Below are 11190 nucleotides of genomic sequence, written 5' to 3' on the forward strand. Positions count from 1 at the left end.
ATTCATAAAAATAGAATGGTTATATTTCTAGTAAAAACAACAAGAATATATTCATCTATATAAGTATTTATATGTATAGATAGTGAAAAGTTAAATTGATAACTTAAAAAGAAGTAGGAACTCTTCGGAACCCTTTTAAATTAATCACATCCTTAAAAATATTGATCAATAGCCTATAACAAATATGGCATTTTGGTAATTAATTAAAGGTTTTAAATTCAATTTAATAATTAAAAAGGGTAGTTTAGTCACACAAAAAGAATTATTCCTAATTTTTATCCATATATACAGACTTCTGATCGAGATGTGCAGTAACAAACACACTTTCTTATCGTCATAAAAAAAAACCCTAGTCGCTATTAAACCTTTACAATTAATAATCTTCATGTGGTTTAACAATTCAATATATCCTAAATTGTAAAAGCGACGGAAATATAGTACTTTTACTTTTTAGTTTAATGATAATAGTAAGAAGAGAAAATCACGTCATTAGCCAAATTTCATTGCGATTATACCAAATTAGCCAAGTTTTTTTTGGATTTTCACAAAATAACCAACAAAATCGCAATGAGATCTTCAAAATCGCAACGAGATTCTACAGAATCGCATTGAGAATCTAAGAATCGCATTGCGATTCTGATGATTTCTATGCGATTCTGATAATCTCGTAGAGATTTTGTAGAAGAATCTCATAGAGATTATGCATGATCTCATAGAGATTTTGCAGAAGAATCGCATTGCGATTCTCAAGATCTCGTTGCGATTCTCAGAATCTCGTTGCGATTCTTCATAATCTCATTGCGATTCCGTTAATTTTATTGCGATTTTGATGTTCTCATTGCGATTTTGTCAATTTATTGCGATTTTGTTGGCTATTTTGTGAAAATCCAAAAAAACTTGGCTAACTTGGTATAATCGCAATGAAATTTGACTAATGACGCGATTTTCTCTAGTAAGAATCCCTATTATTTTTTTTCATATTAATTTTTGTTTGTTTTTTCAGTTTTCATATCATACTTGTGTTGTAGACATCTATCCTTTTAAAGACAACCATTCGCAGAGCAAAATATTAATTCCTTTTGAAGCTTTAACGATACAACTTACAAGCGGTGTCTTCAAGTCTCAAGTGACAACAAGTAAAAAATATCATTTAGAGGCATATTTTAAGAGCGAACAATTTATATTATTTATCTACATTCATGCAGATTTGAGTCATTTTTATTATTATTCTATCTATATAGCCATTAAATTGTTTTTTTAGATTAACAGGCATAATCAAGATCGATCCGTTAAAATCGATATGCTATGGTGTTCATGGTATTAAAAAGGTTAGTCACTAATCATGTATGTGCTTATAACTATTGTTTTAACATACATAAACATAACTATTGTTTTAACATATCCACGAGATGAAATAACATACAAGGAAAGAAAAGAAAACAGGCAGAGTGAAGGAGAATGGTGGCGTGAGTTTGCAGAGAAAAAGAGACTCTCCATTAGATTTTCATTTTCTGGCCAGATTCCGGTCGTTGTTTCGTGGATGTCCTATGGCACCATCACCGCCGACAGCGGCAACCTTGTCTTTTTTCGACGATGGGTTTATGGGTCTCTTAATCCATTTCCGATGATGGCCAGAAATTATAATTTACACACACATATATATATATATATATATTAATATAAGTATATGTATATATTAATATAAGTATATGTATCATCTTCTTCACTTAATTTTCATTTTGTTCTATATCTACAATTTTCAAATGATATGTTTTTTACTTAATGTATACAATTTTCATTTTGTTCTATATACCACGACAAACATATCGGGTATCAAACCGAATACGTATCAAACCGAATACAAGAAATTTACATCATACTTACATTTCACTAAAGCTAGATTATGGTGGGAGATAAAACTTTAAACGCCTGTCAAGTATCCTTAAATTTCACTAAGCTAAAACCATTAGGCTATCTCCAATGGGGTGTCTTTAAGTGTCATTAGTTGTTCATGGATATCATTTGTCATTGAAGCTTGTCAAAAACTAAAGATTTATTGATGCATGTATTTACCTAAGAACATGACTTTACCTAAGAACATGTCCTTAGGCTATCTCTAATAATATATATATATATATATATATATATATTTTATTTTTTTTTGTATATAGATATAAGGATATGTATTGATGTTTATATGCTTGGAGGTAAAAGTAAAGGATGTGTAATGATTTTAAAATTTGTAAGAATATAATGTGACAGCTCAAGGACGTCTAATCTCAGTCGAAACTTGTTTTACAACAAATCCTCCATTTTTCCAAATAAAACTTTCCATATTTTTCCTTCAGCAATCAGCATTGAAACTTTCACCTTTTTTGGTCAAAATTAGTTGAGAGTTGATTATATATTTGTATGTGATTATGTGTGATGTATGCTTATGGTTGCCAAATAGAAAGCACGCTTCCATCATTATTTATATTCAAATATTTGTTTTTATTCACTACACCATTCTGACTAGTAGTCGTCGATTTAATGACCAGTTTGAATTCGAAGAAAAATTATATATTTTCCCAACTTTTTCGTCAAAAGTTATTCGTTTCTGTCTTTATTATCACTATATTAAGTAAATTTGAAAAAGTAATAAAAGTCGTAGTCTAATATATCTATCTATATTAAGATATACAAAATACAACATGGTGAGGTTAATTATTGTAAAACAAAATTTAAAGTAAAACAAATTAGAAAAAATCTTGACCACTAGATCATATTAAACTGATGCACGAAAATTCATAAAATACAAGTATATATATTGATGCATAATGATTTTTAGGATGCATAGTGATTTTCAATGAAGAAAAACCTATTGTTTTTTTGTTTTACTTTAATACTTGTTTTATTTTACTTAAAACCACAACATGGTTTATGTGGATTAGAAACATTTCCCCAATTATCCCTAAATTGGTGTAAGTTATGTGTGCTTATTTCTAACATATATATGGACTACAAATGTGTAAATACTAGGACAGAAACGTTTGGTAACCTAGCTAGCTACCAGCCTACCACCTTGGTAGTGTCCGTGACCTCGTATTATTAAAATTGTGTTTTGTTGGCCGTTAAAAAAATACTACGAATGAAGCGAATTTTATAAATTAAGATAAGAACTCTAATTTTTAAATTTAAAATATTAAAATTATGTGACCTTTAAACTAACCCACTTAAAACAATTGAATGACGACCTATATATTAATAGATAAATTGGTATTTGTGGTATTTTGATCTTATATATTTTTGATGTAAATTTTGATATGAATACATACCTCTTGAGACTGAAAACATAAGATTTTTAGAATGAATCTCTTCTAATACTAAAGTTACATAGGTTTTAGGTAAAATAAAACAAGTATTAAAGTAAAATAAATAAAACATTGAGTTTTTCTTACCTAAAAATCACCGTGCATAAAAAATCATCGGGCATTAATTGCTTCGTGAATGTTTGTGCATCAATTTAACCATGATCTAAGGGTTAAAATCTTGTCCTATTTGTTTTACTTTAATATTTGTTTTACAATACCCAACCCTAAGTTACATATATAAAGAAAGGAAGTGATATTCGTTACAATTCGATGGATGTATTAGAACTATGCATTACCAAATTATACAGTCAGTTATATATTTTGTGCACTTTGATATATTAATAAAAAATATGATACGAATATCACTTCTTAATAAAAAACAATGCTAATTTCAAATTGATCGTTGAAAGAACATAAAATGACTTTGACTAATTTCTCACAAGCTCATCTAATGTGTACTATTATTTAAAGTATCAACTCATTCTCTTTTCAAAATTACATGAATGTTAATTTGATTGATTTATAATGTGTTCTATGATTCTATCTTTACTTCCCAATAAAACAAATTCTCCCTTTTATTAAATATTTCTATTTGAAATGTCTTATTTGCCTTTGGACTTTTTTGTTTTTTTTTTTCTACCCAAAATCTCTAATATAGCAGACCGTCTTCCTCATTACTGACGCCGCATTGTGCGGGTACAATGCTCGTCATTTAACACACTTATTACCCAATATACATGATCTATTAAAAATATTCTTAATAAAATAATTTTACAATATATATATCTTTCAACTACTATAATAATTAAATCACCCTCTTTATTTCAATTATCTTTATAGTATTTTCATACACTACTCATCGTCGCCACCAACTGTCGGCACCACTACCACCAGAAGTCGCCACCACCACCAGCCGTCGTGACCATCATTGTTGGCGCATTGTGGGTGCTCAGTTATTATACAAAACATCAACCCCATTTTCTTTTTCTCAAATATTACAAGGTTGATGTACCTAAAATGCAACTCACGATTCATAACACTTACCAACTAATATATATGGTCTATCATAAAAAAATTTTAATGAAATATTTTACAATATCTAACCTTCAATTCAGCTCTTCATATACCAAACTATGTTTAGTTGTTTACATTAATCATCTAATTTATGTGACTTTTAACTCTAACCCACTTGATGAAATTAAATGACTAACCATCAACAGATGACTTGATATTTGAGAGGATTTCAGAGTTAAAAGTTTTGGTTTAAATCCTGATATAAACAATATTATCATAGTTAAAAATATGATTAATTTAAAATGGATTTTCTCTACGATTAAAGTTATATTATATGAAAAAATAATATCGTTTTATCTCAATTTGCTCTTAAAAGAAATGAAGAATGAGTTGACAACTTCCATTTCTAAGAGTTTTTTTTTTTTAAACATTCAAATGGTCAGTGTTTGGTTTTTTTAACGAAGTATATCAGAATTTGAGCTTTTGAGTTAGAATATTTGTGAGAGTAAAATATCTTCTAAAAATAAAGATCATAGATTGTTTTTTTATAACGAGTTTCTTTAGAAATTAAAATTGGATGTATGATAAAACATATTGTTAAGCTTAAATTTACCGTTAAAAAATAAATGAAGAATAAAAGTATTATAGCTTTGAGCATGTCTTTATTTTTTTTATTAAAAAAACTTATTTTACTCTTGTTTATACATATGATTAAGTTTATGATAATAATGTTAATAAAATAACATTATTATTTATGCATAATGATAGTTACATTCATATACATCTAATTATTTTTAAAAATTCAAAACTTAGTGTCCAATCAAAATAAACTTTAAAATTGTTTTTGTCGTATTAAATGATATATACTTAATATAACACATATATATATATATAGTAAATTAAATAAAAATAACTAATAGATTAACTTATATTTTGATTAATTGGTTTGTTGATTGGAAATGTTATTATTTTCAAAACATTACATATACAGTAACATCCTCTATAAGTAGTAACTAGTAATTATTAATATGGATATATAAGTTTTTTAAATATCCATAAAGACATTTGGCTACCCGTGATTACCCAATGACAAAAGACATACATTGTACGTCTGCAAACCAGGACTATGGTCGCCGAGTTTCAAAAAGGTCTCCTGCTCAAGGACCTAACGTGCATGAAAACCAGTCTTGGATCGAGTTTTAATTTCAAACATATAATTTATTCAAACTCTTTTTTTTATTATTATTATTTTCTCATGTCAATAAAAGTTAACTCGCTGCCAATTTGAGTATATGCTTCTTTTTTAATTTTAACAAGAGTGATTTCATTTTAATGTATTAAATAAATAATCCTTCACGGTCATAAAGTGATGCCGTTGACCGAGTGTCCATTCTTACAAGTTTAATTTGTCTTACGTCAAAGTTAAGTGTTGAGTGATGACCGAAGGTGTATATATTGACAACATACATGAATTTTTTAAACACTAACCATTTGTAAAAGGTAGAACCAAATCAGATATATATATTTGTATATATATTGTGTAACAATTCACTTAACTATTTGTAAAAGGTAGAACCAAATCGCATTTACCTCTTATTAATTGCATTTCTGCAGTTTTGTTAGAACTCGCTTGCAAACAAGTGCCATTGCTCGGTATTCACATTCCTAAGAAGATTGGAAGGTAACATATAAATAATTCTCTCTCTCTCTCTATATATATATATATATATAGATCTACATTTATATATTCGTTGATTTTTTTTTGTTTGACATGGAAATAAATCAAATTAAAACGGATGCAATATCATGTTTGATTGAACGCGCGATTTGGCATGTGGGCACACGCGCCTACACACAGTTACAACATGGAACCGATATGTAAAAAAAAAAAAATCTCCGTTAATAAACAACAAGCATCAATTTTTATTATTGAAAATAAGACAAATAAGTACTGAATGCTAGTTATTAACTACTAAGTTGTTCTTAAAAGAAACCTAAACAACCAGAGAATGAAACACCCAAAGTTTACACCAAAACATACATCTAATACAAAAATACCTTTGATCGGTTAATTTTTAGCTTCTTTATTTTTAGATTATTAGTTTCAATAAATAATGAGTCTTTTTTTCCCCACAGTTAAAAAGTAGAAAGTGTTTCTATTTGTTAATAAGAACTTTTTAACTATATATTTTTATTATAATCTGAAACTCTGAATACTTTAATTCTGATTAAATAAAGAAAAATGATTAATCATTCTAACAAATCCTCATAACTATGTGATTATAACACTTGATGGAATCAAAGGATTTGTGATTAGAAAAAAGAATGAGTATATTACACTTGTCATGATTTAAGCTTTTAGAAATATTATTAGATTATTTATTAAGAAGATTTATCATTTACTCTAAATAAAATTTCCAACAGTGCATAAAGCCATAAATAGATCAATCAATAAATAGTTTCAATGAAATTTATAAATTAAAACTTAACATAATATGGCCAAGTAGTGTCATTATGTCATTTAAGACAAATTCCTCGTATACTTGATCATTAAATTTGATATAAATTAATAAAAACTGTAATAAATTATTGTTTTTTTCTGCTTTCATTTTCTAAAATGATCAAATAATAAATTTTCCCCATGTTGACCTTTGAAAAATTAATTCATTTGATTTTCGGCTTAGGAATGTGAATACATAGGGTTGGGTATAATAATAAAGTAAGTATTAAAGTAAAATAAAATAAGTATTAAAGTAAAACAAATAAACAATAGATTTATGTTCACTAAAATTCACCGTGCATCATGAAACTCATCGTGCATCAATTGGTTCGTGAATCTTTGTCTATCAATTTAACCATGATCTAAAGGTCAAGATCTTGTCTATTTGATTTTACTTTAATACTTATTTTATAATACCTAACCCCTATATAATATATATATATATATATATATATATATATCATGGTTAAATTGATGCACAGATATTCATGAAACAATTGATGTTTGGTGATTTTCATTGAAGAAAAACTTATTGTTTATTTGTTTTACTTTAATACTTGTTTCATTTTACTTAAAATTTATATATATATATATATATATAAATCATATATAAAGTTTAATCTATGTATGACTAAATTTATAGATGTTTCATTGTACATAGTAAGTTAGTACCACAAGTCACTATATTTTCGGTCTTTGATTGGAAAAAAATTATATCAAATTGTAAATAAAAATAAACCAAGTATAATGGTATATTTAAATTTTTATAAATGGTTATATATAATGGATTATTATGGAATAGTATCTCAAATTTTATATATTAAACCTTTATATTAAGGTGTTATATTAATAATAACTAGGTTTTTTACCCGCATGATGTGCGGTTGTTTAATTGATTTATCAAATATTTTAACATGACATTGATAATTAATAAAATTTAGTTTAGTTAGCATAATATTAATATGTTCTTTATTTTTAGGGATAAATGCGTGGAAATGCTGATAATAACTAAGATCGAAAAGTTATAGTGTGCACGAATTTTTCAGTTACTCTATTGTATGCATGAACTATGTAGATACACCAATACAAATAAAAAAAAAAGATATTACAACTACTATACTATCAAACTAAAATTTTGCATAGCTAGAGCAACATACAATTGACCATGTAATAATTTATATGTTTAACAATAGTATGGACCATTTAATTCATAAAACACTTATAACTATTATACCACACGAAGAGTATAAACAATAAAAAAATCATCATGCTTCTTTCATTGTCGATGATTAAAACAAATAACTGAAAGCAAAAACATAGTAGAAGTAACTGACCCAAATAATGATTCAAACCAATGCACAACTTATAAATATGTCGGAAACAAAAATAAAATATTTGACCTATATATCAACGGTCTATATCCGTATTCATCTAAGTTGTTTTTAATATGACATCTTTCTTTTTAATATAAAGTATATAGAATGTTATTAAAAACAATAACACAAGCTAATTATATTTAAGTAACCAACTTATTTGTTGTTTCAATGTTATTAGCTACGACCCCGAAGATGTTGTATGACTGTATCGCGATATAAAGGGGCGGATGTACTTCATCAGAAATGGGGGAACTGCCCCCGGTAATTCTTCTATAACTTTGGAATGTTTAATGTAAATGTTTAGCTTTTAAGAATATATTGGCCCAAAAACTAGACAATGCCCCCAAGCCCAAAATGACTATGCCCTCCTTTAAATTTAAGATGTGATGAACCAGGGAGGCAATGATAAGCAAACGTGTTTATGTGTTTGGGCTTTTTTTCTTTTATAATCTCATATCTACTAGCTAATTAACCTGGGTTCAACCCAGACTTATTAATAAATTTTTTGTAATATGTAATTAAGTTGATGCATGTTTAAAAATTATGAGATAGTTTAATTATACTCATAACCTCAGAATAGTATATCTTATATTTCGAGCAAATATAATTAGTTATTAACCAGCATAAGTTTAAAATTTTGTTATGACAAAATTATTTAAATGATTGAAATTTTGAAAGACCATGCATAAGGTATTAGAGTTTTTTTAAAAAATAAAAACTTATTTTTTATAGAAAAAGCATAATAAATAACAAAAAGAAAAATAAAATAAACTTATGAATCAAAGTGCTTATGATATCATAAGTAAATTAAACAAAAAAACTAAACTTTAAGAAAGAATTTAGAGATGACGAATTATCTATTTTTATAGAATGATGATGTCATAACAATTGTCTTTTATTTTATATATATATACACAGGTTGATTGATAATATTAAGATGAAAAAAGATGGTGTACCTATTTTTTAAACTTGACACATAGTAAAAAGAAATTAGATAATATGTTTTAATTTGCATGAGACTTATGCTTGAAAAAAAATAAATCATAAATCAATTAGAAAATGATTTTAAGTTTTAGATAGGACGATGTCATAAATCAAGATAATAAAAAATAAATAATTAATATAATAAAATCTAATAATAACATATAAGCATTATTTAAAAAATGATGATGTCATAAGAATTTTATTTTATTAATGTAAGAGATATCTCTCTAATATATTTTCTATCATTCGATGTGGGATTTAAAGAACTTTCAAACGAGACGCTAGCTTTATTTATGTTTAGACCACAGACAAAACAAATAAAAGTAATCAAATGTTGATTAAACTAAACTTAACATACTTCATTTAAGATTAAAATTGTGTTACATTTTTTTCCCTTTAAACTTTACTTTTAGAAAAATACAAGCTATAGTATTTTTAGATTATACAACCAACTTTAGTCCACTAAGTTTACTTTTGTGAATTATGAAACTTTTATTACTAATTTGTAGTTCAAAACTTAAAAAACCAATTATTTTATTCATTATTTGTTCTTTGATTGTTAATTTTCGATTAATAGTATTATCATAGTTGTTAAACTCTTACGAGTCGACTCGATTTATACCGAATAAGAGGGGACTCGATTTACCATAATTGTAGTAATACTGTATTACTACAATTAATTAGTAATGTGGTTAATAACCTCTAATCCGTTGATGACGTATGAACATTGTTTTAAGAAGATTTCATAATCTTTGTTGGTTTTAAGGAAATTTTTTTTGCTCCCATCAACAAGTAATCCTGGATCCGCCACTGGCAATATACATATCTAAATAACAAGATATCGATTCAGGGAGAATATTTTGGCGACGATTAAGACATGAAGTCGAGTCACAAAAGTGCATTACCGAGAAGTTGTTCTGTGAAGAGTAAACTTATTTGGACTAGTGAGTTGCGTGATAAGTTCCAGAAAGCAGTCGAAATACTTGGAATTGATAGTAAGATCCTAAATCGATCAAAAATCTAGTTTATCTCGTTTGGTTACCTATTATTTTGGTTAGATTCTAACGTGTTTTTAATTAATTCCGTATGACAGATGCTGTTCCTAAGAAAATCTTAGAACTAATGAAGGTGAAAGGATTAACAAGAGATAATGTAGCAAGTCATTTACAGAAATATCGTATCGTTAAAAAGAGATTAGCTGCTTCACAAAACGGGGTTGTAATTACTTCAAAACTAAACTTGTTAGAGAGCTCAATGACTAATGAAGCAGCATCTTGGATGAACTCTGCATCAATGCTTAATGAACAACCGCAAAATGGTCTATCTAGTAGTAACGGAATTCATAAAGCGACTAATCTTCCAATTTTAGACACTTCAAGCACCTTTGTTCCGGTTGTTGAAGCTTCAAACTTCAATGCTGAATTCGAGTTAGCTTATCAAGGATCTTCTGATTTGGGCGTCGGAAACTTGCTGAATTCTAGCTCTGCGCTTGTGCAGAATCATGATGGGTTTACTTATGGCTATAAAGATTGTTTAGCTGAAGTAGATTCATATAACAATATTGAAATGGACTCATTTTCTGGTGTAAACTTGAACAATGAGATGGAAATGAATTGGAATCATGAGAACCAGATAATCACCGGAAATTCTAAAGGTTCTTGTTTTGTGGAGAACCATAGTAGCTCTGAAAGCAATTATTCTAGACAAAGTGAATTTGTTGAAACGGGCTGGATGTATGGTGCTAGCTCGATAAATAATATGGAAAAGGAGATAGGAGAACATGGTTTAATTTGGAATGGAGCTCATATAGATGATCTTTTATCATGTGGAAGTGATAATCTTAAGTATCATAATATTTCAAACAATCTACCTCTAAGTCTTGATCTTCCAAATCAGGTAAGTAACTAATCCTCATCTAGTGTAAGGCAAACCAAAATTTCGAAATTTGATATTGACTTAGATT

The sequence above is a fragment of the Erigeron canadensis genome, chromosome 2, assembly GCF_010389155.1.
Source record: "Erigeron canadensis isolate Cc75 chromosome 2, C_canadensis_v1, whole genome shotgun sequence".
Taxonomy (NCBI): Eukaryota; Viridiplantae; Streptophyta; class Magnoliopsida; order Asterales; family Asteraceae; genus Erigeron; species Erigeron canadensis.